Raw genomic sequence first — 22,497 nt, forward strand, 5'->3', positions numbered from 1 at the left:
GCCTTCATCCTTCAGTGGCCTCCTCACCATCAGGCTCACGTGCACCAATTTCCTACTATGGCGGGCACATGTGGTTCCCGTGTTGTCCGGCTAGGGAATGTTTGGTCACCTGGACGACACCATGGCAGCTCCCCCTTTGATGATGGCTGAGGGGACAAGTGAGGCGGCCCGGCAAGTGCCCAATCCCGAGTACATGCATTGGTTTCAGATCGACCAGATGGTTCTCAAAGCTCTTCTCTCCTCCATGACCGAGGAGATCCTTGGTAAGATGCTCTCCCTAACCTTAGCATAGGAGGTGTGGACTGCCCTCCACTCCATGTTCTCCATGCAAAATTGAGCGAGTATTGTCAACATCCGGTGCCAGTTGGCATCGTTAAAGAAGAATGACATGACAGTTACTGAGTATTATCACAAGATGAAGGGCCTCGCTGACACCATGGCCACTGTCGGCCACCCACTGCATGACGATGAAGTGATCGGCTACATCATGGCAGGTCTTGGAATTGAGTTTGATCCGTTGATGGCGTCTTTAACCGTCCTCAACACCACAGTGAGTCTTCATGATTTTTATGCCCTTCTCTTGAGTTTTGAGGCTCGACAGCAGCTTTGCAGTTCTTCGACAGGAGATTTCAACTCCTCTGCCAACAATGCCACTCGCCTGGGTGGCTCTTCCTCCACTCATGTCCCTCGCCAGCAGGATGGCACTGCTGGCCGTGGTGCTCGTGGCTGGGGCTGCAAAGGTCATGGTCATGGACGTGGCGGCGGTGGTCGCTACCATCCTCAATGTCAACTTTACGGAAAGTTCAGCCATAAAGTTCTCAAATGTCGCCAGCGCTTTAATCATGATTTCCAGCCAGACGAGTCCCATGGTGGCTATCACACCGGCAACTCTGCATCAACTGGCAATGTGCATTGGTATGCAGATACGGGTGCCACAGATCATCTCACTAGTGACCTCGATCGCTTGACTGTGCGCGAGTGCTACACCAGCAAGGATCAAGTCCAAGTGGTTAATGGTGCAGGTTTGATGATTTCGCATATTGGTCACTCTATGATTCTTGGCTCTACTGTTCCTCTTGCTCTTAAAGATGTTCTTCATGTTCCTCATATTAGTAGTCATCTCTTATCAATTCATAAACTCATTTCTGACAATAATGTATTCGTCGAATTTCGCCGGTATTCTTTCTTTATCAAGGACACAGTCACAAGGAAAACAATTCTACAAGGTAGAAGCCATGGTGGTCTCTACCTTATTCTGTTTGGTCACACGTCTTCATCGTCTACTCATCATGCTTTTGTCGGTGTCAAGGTCTCGTCCTACAAGTGGCATCAACGACTCAGTCACCCCTCCTCAAGTGTCATCCTATCCGTAGTGGGCTCCAATAATCTGCCTTGCACGCCTAGTTGTGAGTCCTTAGTTTGTGATGCTTGTTAGCATGCTAAAAGTCATCAACTTCCATACAATAATTCTGCTCATGTAACCTCTGCTCCCCTAGAGCTTATACATACCGATGTTTGGGGACCTAGTCTTCCTTCCTCAGAGGGGGGGGGGGAGGTTCAAGTTTTATGTGAGCTTTGTTAATGACTACAATTTTTTTTTTGCTAGATATATTTTCTTTTCCATAAGTCAGATGTTGAACAAGTGTTTACATGTTTCAAAAGCATGTTGAACGTCTTCTTAATTCCAAAATTCGCACTATTAAATCTGACTTGGGGGGAGAGGGGCGAGTATCATCATCTTCATCGCTATTTTCAGCATGTTGGCATTTCTCACCGCATATCATGTCCACATATTTCTAAAAAAAATGGCATTGCTGAGGGGAAGCATCGACATCTTGTTGAAACCAAGCTTGCATGGTTGGCACACTCCTCTATCCCGCTTCATTTTTGGGATGAAGTTATTCTAACTACGTGTTATCTTATAAATCACATGCCAAGTCGTGCCATTAACAATACTGTTCCTATCACCCATCTCCTCAATATTGTGCCTGATTATTCCTCTCTCCGCACGTTGGCTATGCGTGTTGGCCAATCTCCGCACGTTGGCTATGCATGTTGGCCAAGTCTTAGAAAGTACAGCTCTCGAAAGTTAGAATGTCGATCGAAAATGTGTATTTTTCTTGGCTATAGTCCTATGCACAATGGGTACAAATGGCTTGATTGGTCCACTGGACGTATTTATATCTCTCGAGATGTTGTTTTTGATGAGACCGTGTTTCCTTTTTCTACACCTAATGCCCATATGGATTTATCTTTATTATCTCCTCCTGTTTCTTTCCCTTAGGTTGAGCTAGTTATTCAGGGTGCCCAAATGCGAAATTATGACATGTTCTGTTTATCCACTAACTCTGCTGGTACAGGTGCTGGCTTGGTGCAGGAACATCCGTCTAATGTTGGTGCTGGTGCTCAACCTAGTCCTGTGCTTGGTGGCCTATCTGCGCCATCACACGGGCAGCCAGCTGGTCTGGATCCTATAGTGCAGAGCAGGCCACTTGCTAGACCTTGAAAAGGATCTGATGTCACCTAGAGGGGGGGTGAATAGGCGGAACCTGAAAAATTTACAAATTAAACGCAGCAGATCAGCAAAATGCGGACTCTTCGCAAAAAAATTTTGGAACCTCTGCAAATATACGGAGGTTCCGTAGAAATCTCCAAATACTCCAGATATTTCTGGAAGAACTCAAATTGATACCTATGCAACAACAACGTGGATCAAATCCATGAATTACCCAGCACCAAAGGATGTGTTCCAACCTATTTCTCCAAGTACTTGTAGCTCAAACCTCACAAGATATAGATTGGGTCGAAACCCTAAAGATCAACGGGAACAAGAATATGCAACAAATCACAAGAGATTGACAAATGAGACATAAGGATTTGTTCACCGAAGTTCAGCCACTCCACAAAGAAGTTCCTACGTCTCTGTTGAGGTGCTCATAAAGAGCCGGGTTTCTTTCAACCCTTTCCTTACCCAAGCGACCACAAAGATCGAGCTAAAGTTGCTTACTCAAATTTGCAAGGGTGATACAAACTTTTCGGGGCTCACCACAAGATTGGGAGCTCAATAGGTGACTCATTATCTAGGTGGACAAACCACCAAGAGTAATTAACACGAAATCACCGGCTTGATGAAGAAAACTAGTGCTCAAATGATGGATTTGAATCTTACTAGCACTTATCCTTGCTCTCACTCAATCCTACATAAGATTTAACCTAGAATCACAAAGGAGAGTGGAGAGGGGAGCTTTGAATGCTCTTGAGTTGCTTGTCTCAAGTTAGGTCAAAATGAATGAGCTAGTTGCTATTGGAGAGAGAGGGTGTGAGGTATAAATACTTCATACTAAAAAACTAGCCATTACACTTGTGAAATTGTGCACACTTCGCGAAGGTGCAGACCTTCTGCACACGCTTAGTTAACCCAAACTCTGCTAAAGTGTGGACTATCTGCAAAAATGTGAACACTCCACATTTGCACATTTTGAAAAGATTAGGGCTAACCTAGGTGTAAGTGTTGTATTTGATGTATCTCTCATAGGTTTATTAGATCTTTTGAGCACTTGTTTCTACGCAAACAAGTAAATTTTGTATCCCCTTAATAGTACGGCATCCTAAACTCAATTTCAAAAGATAAATGAATTTAAAACTATAAGATCCATATGCCGCTTTACTTTTTCCTTTTTGGGGGATCACCATGCGTCAAATTCTTATTTGATCGAATTACATCTGTCCATACTTCATAAAACTCATTAGTTCTTTAATTGTTTTGTCATTATCACCAAAACCCACTTAGGGACCTAGATGCACTTTCAGACCTACACCTGGTGATCATCCGACCGCACCTCCATGTGCGTTGCCTAGTGGTCTGGCCCTTGCTGTGAACGATGGGCTCGCAGCTCCAGACTCTCCACCGATAGCACCTGCTCCTAACAGTGAGCTGGTGTCCTCAGCTTCACCTCCATCTGCTTCTACTGGTGGTGCACTGGTTCCTAACCTGACGGCTCCACGAGCTCCTCTGTCTAGTCACCCGATGCGAACACGACTCAAGGATAATATTGTCAAACCCCTTCAATGAACGGATGGCACGGTTCATGGCGAGAAGCCATGGAAATTGAGTTTCGGGCTCCTTAAGACAACCACACCTGACAGCTAGTCCCTCGCCCGCCTGGTGCAAATATTGTTAGCTCCAAATGGGTGTTCAAGTTGAAACAAAAGCCAGATGGTTCCGTGGACAAGTATAAAGCTCATCTTGTTTCTCGTGGTTTCTCACAGCATTATGGTATTGATTATCTTGAGACTTTGAGTCATGTGGTTAATCCTGCTAGAATCCGCCTTGTTCTCTCCTTGGTAGTTTCTCGAGGCTAGCATTTGCGTTAGGTGGATGTGAGCAATGCTTTTCTTCATGGATTTTTTGATGAAGATGTCTATATGCAGTAGCCACCTGGTTTTGAGGATCCTAATCATCCTAAATTTGTTTGCAAACTTCATAAATCTATTTATGGTCTTAAACAATCTCCTCGAGCATGGCACTCTCGTCTCAGTGATAGACTTTACCAGCTTGGTTTTCAGCCTTCTACTGCAGATACATTGTTGTTTGTATTTCATCATGATGGCATCTTCATTTATATGCTCGTCTATGTTGATGATATTGTTACTGCTGGGTCCTCTCAATCAGCTATTGATCAGTTGCTAAGTAATCTTTCTAGTGTGTTTCCCATCAAGGATCTTGGCCGGTTGACTTATTTTCTTGGTCTTGAGGCCACTTACAGTTTAGGGGGAATGTGTTTGACCCAACGTAAGTATGCTGTTGATCTTCTTCATCGAGTTCATATGGGGAATTGTAAAGCTGTGTCTAAACCTATGGCAGTCATTGACAAGCTTGCTCGGACTCTTGGTCAACCATTGAGTGATGAAGATGCATTCAAATACAGAAGCGTGGTTGGAGGACTACATTATCTTACTATTACACAACCAAACATCTCATTTGATGTCAACAAGGTGTGTCAGTATCTCTCTAAACCCACTGATGTGCATTGGGAGGTTGTGAAGCGTATCTTACGCTACATTAAGGGCACTCTTATCATTGGACTTCATTTCTCTCGCTCTTCATCCACTCTGCTAAGTTTGTTTACTAATGCTGATTGGGCTAGCTGTTTTGATGATCATCAATCCACAGGCGGCTTTGCAGTACTTCTTGGCCCCAATCTGATATCCTAGAGCTCTCGAAAAACAACCCACATTATCTGGATCCAGTACTGCGGCAGAGTACAAAGCACTTGCAAATAGAACGACTGAAGTGACGTGGATACAATCTCTTCTATAGGAGATGCACATTTTCCAATCAAGAGCGCCTGTTTTGTGGTGCGATAATCTTGGCGCAACCTACCTAACTGCTAATCCGGTTTTTCATGCACGGACGAAGCATATTGAGGTGATTTTCATTTTGTTAGAGAAAAGGTTGCTCTTGGTACTCTTGATGTCATGTTTGTTCTTCAGGAGATCATATAGCTGATATTTTCACTAAGCCACTTTCCAAACTTGTTTTGGAGAAATTGAAACACAATCTCAATCTGATACTCACCAGTTGAGATTGAGGGGGAATGTGATCAACCATGATTTGATATGTATCTTTATATAGATAGCAAGAATCAATCCCAATCATATAATTGTAGGGATGGTTGCTTGCCTCGTATATCACGTTGTAACACTGCATATATATAAAGACACACCATCATACATGGTGATTACGGCAAATTATTTTCTAACTAACGCCACCATTGCACTAACAGTCTTTTCATGTAGAAGTGGAACGTGTGGACTGTGTGAAGCCAGCCTCACCCAAAATCACGTTGGCCTGCGCCTCAGCTGAGGAGCATGGTTTATACTCCCTCCACTTATAAATACTTGTCGCTTTTAATTTTTTATGGTCTTTGATATTCAACTTTAACTATTGTTTTCTATTAGAATATAGTTATAATATCTAATAAAAATATAATATTATGAAAGTATTTTTCAAAACAAATCTACATATATGATTTTAATTTTTCTAAACTAAATATTCTGTAAGTTATTGATGATCAAAATTTTAAAAGTTTGATTGGATCTTATCAAAATCATAAGTATTTATGACCGAAGGAAGCATGTGTTCTGCACTCGATATGTTTGATGATGGAATGGACACCTTATTACTTTCCAACAGCAACCCTCAATCTTTAGCTCTGTTGTGCTTTCGTGGACAAGTCTTCGACCTAATTATTGCTCCTCACGTTATTTCTGCATTTAGTTTCAGTACAATGGCTGTTCACTGCGACTATGAAAAAAAGAAAAGATTATTCGTTGTATTCCATTCCATGCCTGCAGATGTTTGAACTCTAACAGGTTCACCGGCCCAATCCTGGCATTACTAGGCAGCCTCTCAAACCTATACTGGTTTGATCTTGGATGACAATAAGCTCACTGGAGGACTTCCTGTATTCGACGGGATAAATCCTGGGTTGGATAATCTGACAAATACAAAGCACTTGTAAGTAAATTCCCCAAAATTATATTCTTTAATATCTGAAGATTTTGCATCTCCTGGGTTGTGGTTTCATGACCATTTTGTCGCAGTCACTTCGGGATAAATCAGCTCTCAGACACCATACCGAGACATATATTCAACTCACATACGAAGCTGATACATCTGTAAGACAAACGCAATTGTCAATTCATAACTCAACTTTTTTGTGATTCTCAGACAATGGTTCCTTTGTTTCATGTTTCCAGGCTTCTTGACAACAACTACTCTGGTAGCATTCCGTCTACTTTAGACCTCCTTAGTCAACTAGAAGTTCTGTAAGTACTTCATTGACGTAATTATCAGCGAGAAAAGGAAATGTAGAGATTAATACTAGCATGTATGTAATGCTCCTGATCATGAATTTTTTATTGACGCAGGCATTTCGATAACAATTATCAGCTGACTGGGCCAGTTCCTAGCAACATCAATAACCTCAACAAGCTTGCAGAACTGTGAGTCTGTTATTTGTCTGTGCTTTTGGTCAGTGTTAGTTGTGCAATACTAGGGAGCTTAACCTCCTCTATTTTCTTCTTCATTTGACACTAGCCACATGGAAAACAACCAGCTCACAGGTCCACAGCCAGATCTAACAGGAATGCTTGCACTCAGCTTTGTGTAAATGATGACCTCACTTTTTCCCTTTCTGAAGCCAGGATATCAGTATCCATCTTCTGAATCTTTTTGCACAGGGGCATGAGCAACAACAGCTTCAATGCATCTGATGTTCCAGCCTGGTTCACCACTTTGCAATCTTTGACCTCATTGTAAACCACTCTGCTCTCCTCCCTTGTGCTATTTCATCCATCACTTTTGTCTGAACTTTCATTGGCTGCAGATACCTTGAAAATCTGCGTGTTGCCGGGCAGCTGCCGCAAGCTCTCTTCAGTCTTCCTGCAATTCAGAACACTGTGAGTGATTATTGTATTTACAAGTTTACAACAAGTTATGCCCACTGCTAACTGATCAAGTAAAGAAAAATGTACAACACCTACATATGAGTATATGATCAAACAATGCAGATCATATAATCCATGCTCAGTACATTCTGCCTGACGATCGCAGGAGGCTTCGGGGCAACAGTTTCAACGACACGATAAATATTGGATCAGACTTCAGTACTCATCTCCAACTAATCGATTTGCGAGACAATCGAATAACTCAGATCACCGTTGGGGCGTCACAATACAACAACAAACTCATGTACGAACATTTTGCTATTTGTTACGACTTGAAATGCTCTGATCTGATTCACTTGTCACACCACCTATGTTGTCGCTGACTTGTCGGAAATCCCATTTGCACTCTAAGGGAGCAATGATAAATACTGCACACCCACTGGACATTCTAATAGGACACCACCGCCGCCATATAGTACTCCTAAGAACTGTACTGGGCTGCCACCCCCATGCCTCTCAAATCAGCTCCTGAGCCCAAGCTGCATCTGCGCTGTACCATACAGAGGCACCCTATTCTTCAGATCACCATCATTTTCTGACCTGAGCAATAGCTCATACTATAATCAACTGGAGAAAGATATGAGAGACAAATTTGTGGGGTATAACCTCTCAATGGACTCAATTTCTATCCATGATCCATTCGTCGATGCGAACAACTTGCAAATGAGCCTGGAGGTGTTCCCAAATGGCAAGATCCAGTTTGGTGAGCAAGACAACTCTGAGATTGGGTTCATGCTGAGCAATCGGATCTATAAGCCACCCCCTGGATTCGGTCAATACTATTTCATTGGGCAGCACTACCCTTTTGCCAATGGTAAGATCATTCATTCGTTCATCCATTTATTTATTCAGAAACTGTACTTCAGACTGCACCTCCTGGTATGGTTACATATAGAAGCTCAACATTGTTCATGTGTTTGTTACTTTTTTCATGAACATAGAGCTTCTATTACCATCCAAATCCAAATAGAAGACGAATCGCATCTCTCTTTGTTGTACAAATTGCGATAAAATGAGCAAGGAAATAACCCCGCATATAAAATTGAGATAGCACAAAAGCACATAGCCATTGAACATGATCTTACATGAGTGTATAAACAATTCAGAAGTAAAAGCATTCACCATCTTTAGTTAATGAACTGAACAGTAAGGTGATGTAATAAAATTGCTATCAAAAGGTTCTAAGCACCTGGCCCTAGAAAAACAAGGTTTTGCTCCCTAGCTGATCATATTACACATCAAAGATTGGGCATGTAACTAAGATCACACCTAGAATCAGAACCTGATAAATATTCTCTGAAACTTAGCAAAGCTTCCTGGACAGGGCTACTGAATAGATTCAAAAATACAGAATAAAACAAAATCTGCAGAGACTAAAATTAAATGAGCAGCATACCAACATATCAAATAGAGAATAGACCATCAAATTCTACAGCTCCAACAATTGCAGTGGTACCATATCCAGGAATTCAGGTTGGTAGACAGTACACAGAGAAGCAAATGAGTCACAGAACTCGGTATACAGAAACTAAACCTAGAGTCCCAACACACAACCCTCACAATCTGCTAGAATTAGCAAAGCAATAGAGAACTACATAGGTTTAGTCTATTATACTTAGAATACACGCCCAGTTCCAGTGAATTTCATCATCATTGAGCATTAATACACATGCAACCGTACTATTCAAGACAAAGAGGGGGTAAAAACTCATAGAGAGATTTGATGGAATGAGCTAACAATTGAGGCAAGGCATGACTCAAAGGTCGCAGTCCCATAAATCTTATTGCCCACTATTGCCGCTGGCGAGAAGTAAGATGGAGATACAAAGCCTCACCACATTACAACGGCACGTGTGGGCGAGCCTGAGCTGCGTAGCTTCGGACCAACTTCTTCTACCCACAACCAAGTATACCGACCAAGCACGAGGTGACCTTGGGCTCAACCTCACCAAGGCAAACCGAGAAGGAACAGAGGGGAAAAAAAATGTGATTCAATCTTTTTCCACCAAGGAGAGGAGAAGGGTAGATAAAGGGGAAGCAGCTCAGACACGCATGCACAAGGCCGAGGGATTTTCACCTCCGAATCGTGTGCGCCCCCTCCAATCGAGCGGCCCCTAGGAGAATTGGGCAGCTAGTAGCCGCACCAGCCATGCTTGCCACGCCTAGAGACCCCCATGGACGTGCGAAGGATTCGGGTACAGCCGTTTTGCCGTCGCCATCCAGCGCCTAACCCAAGTGCTCCCAACCTCATCCTCAACTGGTGCAACCCACGTTGAACCCTAGCAGCTAGCCACTACTTATGTTGGGCAACTGCGGGCCTACAAGCAAAAGAAAGAAGGCCCAACCAACTGCTATGATTTGGCCGATAAAAGAATTTTTTTCACATTAAAATATCCAAAATTTACAATATTCCCCACCAAATTTTAATGTTGGAAGTATCCGGTTTTATATATAAGATTTGAGGAGAGTGTACCTTTCGGGTTGGAACACAACACCTAGTCATATAGACTTTAGCTCGAATAGACAGAGGAGGATTACACCTTGATCCTCTATCTTGGTGTAAGAGCTTCCATCAATATAACACTTTGTACTAGGCTACCAAGTCATTAGCTTTCGGGTTGGACATTATGGTCATGTCCGAGTATCATTATTCATGAGTATCATGTAAAAAAGTACCCTGCTTCTCCATGATTGCGACCACACAATTATACTCATATAGGTGAATTCTCTTAGAGGTCATGTAGGCCGATCTCTATTGCAATTTGGTGCTGAATTCATTAAGAGCTGTTAGCTCATCCTTTCCTATAGAAGAGCAATGCAACCAATGGAATCTAGTTGCTCTTATGCACACACAGCTTATTGTCCTAGAGCATAGTTCACGAGATCTCCGATCTCCTAGGATAGGTTACTGCCAGTTTGAACCTTATCAGTGGGTAGTAATCTCATTCCTCTTGATGCTGTCTGAATGACCTTTCTAGCCATTCCTTTTGTGAAAGGATCTGCAAGGTACCTTTCAGACTGAATATAATCCACAACGATTATACCCATCTCTAATGCATGCCTGAGCAACTTGAGTCATCATTTTATATGCTTCGAAGTCTTCATATTTTCCTTCCTACTCTTCACGTTAACCAGAACTGTTTGGTTGTCATAGTAGGTGAGAAAGGCTGGAATTGGCTTATCCAATATCGGCAAGTCAGAAAGAAGCTCTCAGATCCATTCTGCCTCTACGGCTGTTGAGTCTTGCGTCATTAGCTCAGCCTCCATCGTGGAGCAAGTAAGGATGGTCTGTTTGGAAGACCTCTAAGGCACAACTCCGCCCGCTAGAGTGAAAACATATCCACTCGTAGTCTTCATATCATCCGAGTCACTGATCCAGTTGGAATAGAGAATTCCTAGGTTCTTTGTCCCCTTCAGGTACTTTAGTACCCTCTCTAGTGCTATCCAATGATCATTTTCTAGGTTGGATATATAACAACTCAACCTGCATACTGCATACAAGATGTCAGGCCTAGTTGCATTGGCTAAGTACATGAAGGAACCTATTACCTGTGAATATTTTAACTGATCTTTCCCATGGCCTATATTTTCTTCAACTTAGGATTTGGATCAAAGGGTGTGGCTATAGGCTTACAATCTATCATACCAAAAATGTGTAAGCACCTTGTCCACATAATAGGGTTGACTTAAAGTTATCCCATTCTCGCCCTTTAGCAGCTTGATATTTAAAATTACATCAGCATCTCCCAAATCCTTCATATCGAAGTTCTAAGATAGGAAAGACTTAGTCTGGTTAACCATTTACATATTCGTCCCAAACAATAATATGTCATCTATATATAAACATAGAATGACATCTCGTCCCCCACCGTAACGATAGTACACGCACTTATCGACTTCATTAACACAGAAGCCGATCGAGGTCAGTGTAGTATCAAACTTTTTATGCCACTGCTTAGGGGCATGTTTGAGACCATATAGGGATTTGATTAGGCTGCATAATTTACCCTCTTGTCCTGTTACCACGAATCCATCTGGTTGCTGCATATAAATCTTCTCATCCAACTCTCTATTAAGGAAAGCAGTCTTGGCACCCATCTGATGCACTAGGAGATTATGTGAAGCTGCCAGTGAGAGCATGCAGATAGTGGGTAATCTGGCAACAGGAGAATACGTATCGAAATAGTTTTCACCTTCCTTTTGTGTAAAACCCTCAGCCACCAAATGAGCCTTGTACTTTTCTATAGTACCATCGAGTCTATGCTTCCTCTTGAAGATCCATTTGAAGCCAACCAGCTTGCAGCTAATTGGAAGTTTTGCTAACTCCCAGGTTTTGTTAGTGATGATTGAATCCATCTCACTACGGACTGATTCCTTACAGTACTCTACTTCTGGAGAAGCGTATGCCTCTAAAAGGTTTTGTGGTTCATCATCCATGAAAAAAGTGACAAAGTCATTTCCCAGTGATATTTCAGTTCTTTGCCTCTTGCTCCTCCTAAGTTCTAGTTCAGGAACCATGTCACTGACACTCGGAGGAGCAGTGTCATTAACTAAAAGATCAAGGATATCAGCCTCCTTCGCTCACACAGGAAAGATGTGCTCATAAAATGTTGCATCCCGAGACTCTATTATCGAGTTTACGGTAATGTCAAGAGACCTCAAAATGGACCACTAGGAATCTATAGGCGGTACTCTAGTGTGCGTACTCTATAAAGACACAATCGACAATCTTTGGTCCTAATTTTCTTTTGTTCAGCAAGGGAACATGTACTTTATCTAAACAACCCCAGGTGTGAAGAAAGGACAGATTTAGTTTTCTCCCCTTCCATCCTTCATAAGGGGTTTCCTCGTGGTTTCGAGGAGCGACCCTGTTTAGGACAAATTTAACTGTGAGAATAGCATCACCCCACTATGAGTTAGCCATACCAGAACTTTGTAACAAAGCGTTAACCAAGTCACAAATCGTTCGGTTCTTTCTCTCGACCACTCCGTTAGCCTGTGGCGAGTATGGTGGTATAAACTCATGGATTATGCCACTTTCTTCACATAACTCAGAGAAATCCCTGAGAATATATTTTCAACCTCTGTTAGGCCATCTCCAACAGAAACTCTAAAAATCCACACCCTATAATACTATTACAGCATCCCCTATTTTTTTCATCTCCAACAGACACCATATTTCCTACCTTTCATTACTCTCCTCCTCCCCCCGGACCCACGTGCATACTCAGTGCACAGTGATGAGGCATGCTACAGTAGGTAGCAAATTTGTCGGCTACTACATCCCAGCCGTATTACTATAGCAGCAGTGAAGCGCCCCGGGTTATCCCCGGTGCTTAAAACCTTTATTATACCAGTCCCTGAATCAGTCGCTGGTATATAAGAGTTTTACAACAGATAATATCTTAGTCATACACACGAGGGGGTGGTAAGCATAAGCCACCAGCCATACAGCACTAGACAGATGTGCAATATTAGAACAGTCCACGACAGCAGAGTAAACAGCGAAGGTAGCATGACTGCATGCCACTCCACAGGCAACTCGGGTGCGGACGCGACCAAGCCTACTCGTCGGCCTCACCGTCTGCTTCGGTGAAGTCCGGATCGTCCTCTGAAAGCAACAGCAAGGGTGAGTACAAAAGTACTCAACAAGTCCCAACCCTTGCCCTACGGCAGGGGTACGAATACATGCATATGAAGATAACAAGAATAAGCTGTAAGGTTGTATTTTGCAGAAAGCTAAGTTTTACACATGCAGGGTTCATTTGATATAAAATAGTTCAATAATGCAATGTAACAATATTAGTAACATTAAGGGGTTTTCCAAGTTTTATTGTTGCCGGACACCCCATCCGCAGCAACCCACGGTACCCGACCGGACCTATATTCCAAAACAGGGCACACCTTGCCCACACACGCACAAGGGAAAACACACACACGCACGCTAGTTGCTGTGACCGAACCGTAGTTCGTCCATGACCGTGGACACGGCTATTCGAATAGGTTTACCTCTGCAGAGTTTGTACACTTTACCCACAAGCTGAGTTTAACAATATTTCACCGTCGTGAAAGATGTGACTCAACAAAGCCATTACCCACCCCAGCATCATCACACTAACCGCCTACGGGATCTAGCCAGGGGTTTTTGACCTTAGCTAGGCCTACAACCGGGTCGCCAAGCTTGCATCGCCTGCACCTGCTCCACGGTTTCCCGCTGCACACCTGCCTACAGGCGATAGTAGACTAGCTGGTGGGATTTATGCTAAGTCCTGCCCATACAGGTCGAGTGGCTGTACTGAAAGACTAGGTAGGATGTCACATCAACTCGGTCCTTAAGCGAACCAGGGCGAACATCTCCACATGGAGTCTGCCATATAGACAGCACTCCGCACGAAGCCTGTCACGCGGACAGCGCCTCAACTCCCTAGGCATCCCCGAAGGAATCCTTAGTTCACCCCAGCTCTAACCCAACTCAGATGTTATCCCTACCATACCAGCATGTTTAAACCATACCACACCCACACAACACCAAGCACCACGTTTTACACCTATGAAAAACTAAACATGATTAAGGATGAAGTAACGGTACAGAGTATTATTCCTAAGCATGCTAGTACAAGGTAATCGCCTAAGTATAGGTAAAATGACTAAGACGATATCCTAGGTTTAACAAGGTTAAGCATACATGGTACAAACCGGCGCTTTGAAGGCGGTTGCAGGAGCGGGGACAGCTTGTACGCTCGCGTGCCTGGGCGTGGAGAAGAGGCACGGGGTGGTCGGGGTCAGTAGCCGACAGTGGTTGCCCGGTGAGCTCCAGCGTACGCGTGCTGGTGCTGCAGCGCTGACCAACGAAGAAGGAGGGGCGAGCGGCGACAACGGGCAATCGGAGGACGTCCGGGGGTCAACTCTTGCCGCGCGTGGCTGTCGGTCAAGCTGCGAGACGTGACGGGCATGGCAGGGGAAAGGGCAAGGGGGTATGGTGGATGTGTACCGGCGGCAGGGAGCGAGGGAGGGGAGGACGGGCGAGGACGGTGGCCGGCGTACCTTAATGGCGGCCGTACGCGGCTTGGTTCCTGCGGGAGCTGTGCGTCCGTCGCCGACACGATGCGCGGCGACCACGCAGAGAAGGAGAAGGGGGTAAGCTAGGCAAGGGCGGCACGGCACTTGTCGGTGGCAGTAGAGGTGGGGGCTCAGCGGGGTCCACGGCGCACGCGGGAGGAAGGGAAAGAAGGAGGCGTGCTGGAAGGGAGGAGGAAAGGGGGAAAAAGGATTTGGAGATGATTTTGCAAAGTTTTATTTGAATGCATTTTTGAAATTTAATTGGCCAAAAATTGGGATGTTACTAGCAGAAAAGTTGATTTGGAGCATCTATTGGAGAGGGATACGGTGTGGAGGGAGAGGTATTTTACTGTAGCAGGAAGCAAAAAGGATAGATACTACCTCTGTTGGAGTTGGCCTTAGACCTCAATCTCTTTATTGTCTTCTCCAGCTGGTTTTCCACCTTGGCCTTATAGATCTTAAAGTATTCTAATGCTTCATCTTTTGTTCTAAGCAAATATATATAGCAAAACCTAGTAGCATCATCTATAAGAGTATAGAAGTATATTTTGCCACCCTTAGTCAATATTCCATTCATCTCACAAAGATCAGAATCGACTAGCTCAAGTGGCTTAGTGCTTCTCCCCTCAACTGAGTGAAACAGTTTGCGGGGCTACTTAGCTGGCACACACACCTTACACTTGTGGCTCTTGTTATAATTATATGAGGGAATCATATCCATATTGCTCGAATGCATAATTACTTTATTATTAGCATGAAAAAGATAAGAATACCATATATCAATGTTCTTATTAGAATATGAAGAATAGAAAATGTTTGCAGAACTATCCAGAGTAGAAATGCGGAACATGCCTCCGCAATCATAGCCTTTTTCTACAAACGACTCACACCTGGTCAACATTACATTATTTGACTCGAAGACTAATTTTATTCCTTGTCGGCATAACATTGATCCACTGAGTAGATTACAAGTCATGGCAGGCACAAGCAGTACGTCCTTGAGGACAAGAGTCTTGCCGGAAGTCAACTTCAGGCTCACTTGTCCTACTCCACGTATTGTTGCAGAAACCTTATTCACCATCAGTACAGATCCAGCATATGCGCTCTGTAGGGAAGTAAAACACGTATGATCAGTACAAATATGCCTTGTAGCACCTGTATCAACCCACCAACTTACTGGTCAGTTTGCCATAAAGACCTTAGATACATACCCACTAGTGGAGTTGCCTTTGCCGATGTCATTGGCCGTCGCAACCGCTACATGCACTTGGGCTTTGGCTGCCTTCTGCTGCTCAAGCGTCGGCCCCTTGCACTTATGATCGCGACATCTGTTGGCCTTATTGTTCAACACACCGCGGACGTAGCAGACAATCTCAGGCTTCTTCTTCTTCTTCTTCTTCTTCATAGCATTAGCCTTCGGTCCTGAAGATCTAGGCTTGGTCTTCTCTTTCTTCACATTCCTCTCAGGATGGTTCTTATGCTCAACAAGGTTAGTTTGAGTGGGCGCCTTCACCCCACCATAGCCTGCCTTAGACTTCTCCTCGATATTTGTAGCAGCGACGAGCTTATTAAGAGTCAGCCGCTGCTTTAAGTGCCGACGTGCAGTGACAAAGTCACACCAAGAAATGGGCAACTTGGTTAGGATGGCATTAACCTGAAAATTCTTAGGGAGGACACAACCATACTGGCATAAGTCTCGCATGATTAGCTGTAGCTCATGGATCTGTTCCATGACTGATATGTCATCTCCCATACGAAAATTCAGTGACCTAGCCACCATGAAGGCCTCATTGTCGTTGTCGCTTTCAACATACTTGTCATTCAGCTCTGTCCATACATTCCGTGCTTTCCTAAACCCCACGTAGACGTTGAGGAGCCTATTCGATAGGATGGCCAAGAGGTGTGCCAAGGCTGAGGCATTAGCCTTCTCCCAACGGGCCCTTAACATGTTGAAACGCGTTCTTTTGACCTCATCTTACATGACTTCTCCTGGAGGGGCGGAAGGCTCTTCGATGAGGATCCAGAATAATCTGAGATCCATCAACCATAGCTTTGTCCGGGCCTGCCAACGCTTAAAACCGGTTCCATCAAAGCTTTCAGGCTTAATCGCATCCGAGGACGATGGTGGTAGGGCCGAAGAGCTCGAACTAGCCATCTCAGAAGCAATAGGATTTCTGGATTGTTGTACAAATTGCGATAAAAATACCAAGGAAACAATCCAGCATATAAAATTGAGATAGCTCTTACATGAGTGTATAAATAGTTTATAAGTAAAAGCATTCACCATCTTTAGTTAATGAACCGAACAATAAGATGATGTAATAAAATTGCTCTTAAAAGGTTCTAAGCAGCTGGCCCTAGAACAACAAGGTTCTCCTCCCTAGTTGATCATATAACACGTCAAAGACTAGGCATGTAACTAAGATCACATCTAGAAACAGAACCTGACAAATATTCTATGAAACTTAGCAAAGCTTCCTGGACAGGGCTACTAAACAGATTCATAAGTACAAAATAAAACACAAAGACTAAAATTAACTCAGCAGTAGACCAACATATCAAATAGATAATAGACCATCAAATTCTACAGCTCCAACAATTGCAGTGACACCATATCTAGGAATTTAGGTTAGCAATAGTGCACAAAGATGAAACCGAGTCACATAACTCGGTATACAACAACTAAACTGAGATTCCCAACACATAACCCTCACAATCTGCCAGAATTAGCAACAGAGAGCTACACAGGTTCAATCCATTGTACTTAGAATGCATGCCCAGTTTCAGTGAATTTCATCATCATCGAACATTAATCACATGCAACCGTACTGTTCAGGATAAAGAGGAGGTAAAAACTCACAGAGAGATTTGATGGAACGAGCTGACCATTGAGAAAAGACACGACTCAAAGATCTCAGTCCTAGAAATCCTATTACCCGTCGTTGCCGCCAGTGACAAGGAAGACGAAGATACAAAGCCTCACCACACTGCAGCGTCACGTGTTGGCGAGCCTCAGCTGCGCAGCTTCGGACACCACCAACTTCTTCTTCCTGGCACCAAGTACACCGATCAAGCACGAGGTGACCTCGGGCTCAACCTCACTGATGAAAACCAAGAAAGAATAGAGGGAAAATATATGTGATTCAATCTGTTTCCACCAAGGAGAGGAGAGGGGTAGATAAAGGGGAAGTAGCTCACGCACATACACACGTGACTGAGGGATTTTCACCTCCGAATCGTGTGTGCCCCCCTCCAATCGAGCGGCCTCTGGGCAAATCTGGTGGCCAGCAGCCACACCAGTCGCGCTTGCCGCGCCTAGAGACCCCACGGACGTACGAAGGACTCAAGTACGACCATTTTGCCGTCACCATCCAACGCCTAACCCAGACGCTCCCAACCTCATCCTCAACTAGTGCAACCCATGCCGAACCCTAGCAGCCAACCGCTGCTTATGCCGGGCAAAAGAAAGAAGGCCCAACCAACTGCTAGGATTTGACCCACATAAGAATTTTTCTCACATTAAAATTTCCAAAATTTACTACACTCTTATCATTGGAGTCTTAGTTGGCGGTGCGGTTCTTGTCGCAATAGTTCTTGCTCTTGTTATGGTCATCGCAAGAAAAATAGAAAACCAAAGAAGACTGAAGAGAGAAGTTAGTCTTTCGGTTAGCTCTGATCATCAAGATGCCTTTAGTCTCTTCTTACCTTTCACAATTTGTCTGTTGTGCTGATTACTAACAGAGGTAGCTCTAGCATGATACCCTCTGCAGTTTCTTGGGACATGAAGAGCACCAGCACCAGCACCAGCACCGTCCCCCAGCTGCGGGGCGCGCGCATATTCACCTTCTACGAGCTGAAGAAGATCACCAACAACTTCTCGGAGGCGAACGGCGTCGGGAACGGCGGCTACGGGAAGGTGAGATGATCAAGCAAACATAGTACTAGCATTCTTTCATGGCATGCAGTTAACTGCAGAGATGTCTGAATTTGCCAATGTTCAGACTTCAGAGTTGCTGCATCTCCTGATGATTGTAACTGCAGGTTTACAGAGGGACGCTGCCGAGCGGGCAGCTGGTGGCCGTGAAGAGGTACCAGCAGGGGTCTCTGCAGGGCAGCCTGGAGTTCAGGACGGAGATCGAGCTCCTCTCCCGGGTGCACCACAAGAACGTGGTCAGCCTCATCGGCTTCTGCCTCGACCAGGGCGAGCAGATGCTCGTCCACGAATACATCCCCAACGGCACACTCAAGCAGAGCCTCACAGATCAGTCACATTTTTAGCATGCGAGCGAACGGTTCAGTGACAAGACGTGCGGACACGACCTTGCAGATCCGGGGTTCGACCCCTGGACATACACCCCCGTTTAACATCTCCAATGTAGACCCCGAAAAAGTGACTTAGCTGTAAAAAAAAGTTACATTCTTTTCGTCGAGGCCAATGCAATGCCATCAGATGATTCGTTCTCATGGTCTGTTGTGCATTCTCCGATCGGTCAGGGAAGTCCGGCGTGCGACTGGACTGGAGGCGGCGGCTCCGGGTCGTGCTCAGCGTACCAGCACGAGCTCGCCGACCCGCCGATCGTGCACCGCGACATCAAGTCCAGCAACGTTCTCCTCGACGAGCGGCTCAACGCCAAGGTCGACGACTTCGGCCTCTCCAAGCCCCTCGGAAGTGCCAAGTCACCACTCAAGTCAAGGGCACAATGATCATTACCAACCTCGCAACACATCTTAATTCCTCTTACTTAACTCCAGCTCCATGCACCGACCAGTTCGCTTAAATATGCTTAAGCTGATAAGGTCAGACGAAAAACTCTCATAACGAAAGCTTGATTGGTATGGCGTTTTGATGTTGCAGGGGTATCTAGACCCTGAGTACTACATGATATGCAGCAGCTGACGGAGAAGAGCGACGTGTACAGCTTCGGCGTGCTAATGCTAGAGGTGGTCACGGCGCGGAAGCCGCTGCAGCGCGGCCGGTACATCGTCCGGGAGGTGAAGGCCGCGGTGGACCGCACCAAGGACCTGTACGGCCTGCACGAGCTGCTGGACCCGACGCCGGGCGCGTCGCCGTCGGCGCTCACCGGGCTGGAGCAGTACGTGGACCTGGCGCACCGCTGCGTCAAGGAGGCCGGCGCCGACCGGCCGGCCATGGGCGAGGCGGTCGGCGAGATCGAGAGCTGCTGAAGATGGCCGGTGGGCCCGGCCCCGACTCAGCGTCCAACTCCATGAGCTACGCAAGCCGGACGCCACGCCACCCCTAAGGCAGCGACAACCCCTTTGACTACAGCGGCAGCGCCATGCCGTCGACGAGGGTGCAACCCAAGTGAAGCGCATGCGGCGAGTACATGGAGATCGAGAGCTGCATGAATGCACGCACGCATAGGTGTTGAATGTACAGGGTATTTAGTTACTGCACTGCTGTGTAAATTTTGGTTAATTCACCTGTGCCTCTGGATTAATAACTGGTTTGCTTGATCAGGGGATAGTTAATTTGATGATAATTTCAGGTTTGGTATGCAAAAGTACTGGAGAAATTTTGCGAACGCAGAAATGATCTTGTCGTATTTGAACATTGCACGTGAAAAAGCTGATGTCATATTCTGTGCGCTTTACTTGCTTTTTGGGAGCTAGTGCGATTCATTTGACCCGATTTATCTGACAAAAGTATTCATATATATACTTTTTGCATGTGAGCATATATGGATGATGGTAAAATTTGCTGATTCGTTGGAAATTGTCTTCACAGAAGCTTGCCAAGTCCCACGGAGGCAACTACAAGGCACATTGCTTCTAGTAATCCTGTGGTGTTCGGAAATTTGTGTGTATCTATAGCTATATGGTTTTCATAAATCATAAGAATTTATGTTTCACTACTACATAACCAGTTATAGATGACAGTTTTTTTATTGCCGATTGTGCAAGAAACTACAGCGAAAATGTATCACTGTCGGTTTTTAATCTCTCGTGCCCGAACCATGATAGTCGGTATAAGTGCCAGTTCTATCTATGAATTACCACTGATAGTCTGTCTGGATCCAGAATATTAACCGATTCTAATTTTGGCTCGCCCCCACATCTGGCTCCAAAGATTTATTTCTTGACTCACTCTTTGTCTTATCTCTCTCTCATGCACGCGCTCTCTCTCTCTTGCTCTCTCTCTTATCACCTCCCCTGCAACCTCCCCCACCGGCCTCCTCCCCACCTAGCTCCTCCCTTGCCTCCTCCTCCCCTCGTGAGATCCATGACGAAATCCAGCAAGGATCCACCATGGGATCTAGCCATGGATCTCGCTAGGGGTAGAGATAGTAGCCGTCGAGCTGGGGCCGGGAGCGAATGGCGGACGGTGGTGCGGTGCGGACGACGAGCTGGGGGCGCGGCGTGTTCTGTGGTGGTGGTCTTCGTGCTACTGCATCTGGATGTATGTCTATGTGTGTCATCAAGCTGGCCGAGGACGTTGAGCTGGGGCTAGCAGTGGACGTGGACAGTGAGCTCGAGCGAACTGTAGCACCCGACAAGCGGCGATGAATGAGCACTGCCATAGAGATCGCGCGTTGAGTGCTTGCCGGACATCGTGCGCGACGACCACGATGGCCTCTACTATGCGAGCCCTCTCCGGCGTGGGTAGCGGCGGGGGGAGGGAGGTCCGTGTGGGGTGGTGTGTTTGGCGAGGTCCACAACAATGACCCGAGCTCTACAACGGCAAGCGGCATGGCGGCGGGCTAGAGTGCCCACTTGAGCTCAGATTCTTTTTTTTTTCTTTCCAGGAAATGGCTTCACTGCTGGGTTCACAACCAGCAATGATAGCGCTTGACTTTTACTACCGAGTATTCACTACCGAAAGCAAAACCAGCAGTGAAGGCCGATTTGTAACCGGCAATGTTTGCTCGATCTGTAGTAGTGTTTGTCTATATTGTTTTATAGATCATGAAGTTTTACCCTACTATGTCTACAGTTTTGTGCTGATTTTAGGTAGAAATAGAATTGACAGTAATAGTGCCTATGTGCCATGCATTCCTTCATAATAATATATTGTCGGTTCAGTCTGTTCGTTGGAAATCCTGTGATGTGAAGAAAATATGCTGACTTTTGACTCTTTTTAGTTACATAATATCATGGTAAATTTATAGTCTTCCATGATATATAAATTTTGTTAAGTTGAACCGTAAGTCACTTTGATTCATTTTTCTTTCAAATGTTCTCATATTTTAAGTGCCATTCCATTTAGCTAGTTCATTTATACTCCCAAGTTACAAGTTTTGTCTAAAAAAGTTTGTACAGAAAAAATTTTCGGCCCTTTTTCTTCGTCTTTTTGGTGTTAACAAACCCAACCATTGTCTTCTTGGAATAATTACATCTGCTTATGCTTAGCTGTAGCGATTTGTTTTCTATTTTATCTTTCTAGTTCAGCAATATTCACTACTAGAGAAAATATTTATACAGACGGTTTAAAAATACCGTGCAGAATACTTTTTTGAACCGTCTGTGGTAAAGAATCTGTACAAATTAGATTTCTACAGACATATTTTGAACCATCTGTACAAAAGATTTGTACAAATGACTCGTAACTGGAGCCGTCTGTACTAGTGGATATCACAGATGGCTCAAAGTTACGAGCCACTACTTCGATTTCCAGAATCCCCAATCTTAAAAGGAATTAAGGCATATGTATTTGTATGAGGCATACCCACTACTATAGAACCGATCATATATGTCAGCCCATCACTAGCGGTCCCTAAGCTCGAGCACAACAATGTCTTCTTTGGCCCCATTGACCTTCCTCGCCTTCACTGTCGCACCATCGCTTCTGAGCCCTCTCCATCCAATTCTGTTGCTTGGTGAGCTTCACAGTGCTACACCCAATCTTTTGTGCGCTAGCTTGGTCATAGCCCATCGTCGTCCTAGTGCTCCACGTAAGACCTATGACCA

At 44.9% G+C, this 22,497-nt stretch overlaps 1 non-coding gene and 1 pseudogene across 1 annotated transcript; both read left to right on the top strand.

Annotated features, from left to right (window-relative positions):
- Positions 1-436: 436 nt before the first annotated feature.
- Positions 437-19,898, top strand: LOC133904491 (leucine-rich repeat receptor protein kinase HPCA1-like; annotated as a pseudogene).
- LOC133905610 (small nucleolar RNA Z247) lies at positions 455-593 on the top strand. The gene has a single exon (XR_009907661.1). It is a non-coding gene; the product is annotated as a small nucleolar RNA Z247 (small nucleolar RNA).
- Positions 19,899-22,497: the final 2,599 nt, after the last annotated feature.

Source organism: Phragmites australis, chromosome 22 (assembly GCF_958298935.1).
Source record: "Phragmites australis chromosome 22, lpPhrAust1.1, whole genome shotgun sequence".
Lineage (NCBI taxonomy): Eukaryota > Viridiplantae > Streptophyta > Magnoliopsida > Poales > Poaceae > Phragmites > Phragmites australis.